Genomic DNA, 1253 nt, shown 5'->3' on the forward strand with positions numbered 1-1253 from the left:
CCAGGGCCTGGGAGACTGCAGACAAGGCACCTGCAGTGCACTGAGCGACAGGCCCTACGCGCTGAGCATGACTGATCCCTCTGGTCTTGGCTTCTACGTCCCAGACATGAGGCCCCTGGGGTCCTTTTGCCCAGCCCCTGCCCCCTGCCCATCCCTTATCCTTTTAAATCCTTGCCTCTTACTCCTGCTTCTTCCTCCCCTCCCTTTTCCCTTCCCTCTGCTGCCCACACCCCTGCCTGCCTGAGCCCCTGCGGCCCCCAAGGGGAAAGGGAGACAGCGTGCAGTCAGTGGGAATACAGGAGCCAGAGAGTCCGAAGTCCGGAGCAGACCAGGCGCCCAGAGCTGGAGACGGTTACAGTTGTCCCCACCTCCCACCCAAGGTCTTAGGCCTAAACTTCCGTGTTCCTCCCACCGGCCTCTGGAAAGACGGAAAAGCCTGCGATCCTCATTAAGTAGTCATGGCCATTCATTATGGCCTTGAATAATTCATCATCAGCACTTCTAACACAATCAGGACAGTGTAGACAGGGAATCAGTCTAGAGAGGGTAAGAAACTGTGGCATGACAAGGAAGGCTTAGTCATATGCAAATTACCTGGTGCCGTGGGGATGGATTGATCAATGGGTGGCCTGCTGGCACCTGCCTCAGTAACCCCCATCTACCTGGACCTCCGGCCCCTGGGGCCCTGGGCAGTCTGACCCCTTCCCCACCTGCCCCCGGGGGATCCAGAAGCGTCCTGAGCCTGGCATCCAAGGCTCTACCTGGCTGCTATGCACCTGGGCATTCTCCCTGTGCCCTCCCCTGCCCACACCTGCACACCAGCCAGAGAGGGTGATCGAAATTCCCGCACATGCACCCCACTTCCCACGGCCAGGCCTTTCTTTATGCGACTTCCTTTACGTCTGCTTTTTGCTCACACACACAGCCCCGCCCCCGACCCCCAGCCATGCTCAAATGTCTCATGTCCCCTCGTCCTCCTGCCCGCCCCGGCCGAGTTTGCCCCCTCTGCCTTTTCCAGAGCCCTCCCTGTCCACAAACTCAACTTCGCCTCAGTACCAGGCAGTGCTGTCATTGTGTGCTGCCCTGTCTTCACCCTTCCTCCCTCCAGGCCAGGAGCAGCTGACGGAGGCCGGAGGCCGGGCGCTCAGGTGCGGGGCTGGCACAGAGGCTGTGCGTGGATGTGTAAAGACTAAAGAGAGAGGAGGAGAGGGACGCGGGCCTACTAGGTGAGAGTGTGGAGCTGTGTGCCTTCC

This window comes from Myotis lucifugus, unplaced genomic scaffold, assembly GCF_000147115.1.
Source record: "Myotis lucifugus unplaced genomic scaffold, Myoluc2.0 scaffold_655, whole genome shotgun sequence".
Lineage (NCBI taxonomy): Eukaryota > Metazoa > Chordata > Mammalia > Chiroptera > Vespertilionidae > Myotis > Myotis lucifugus.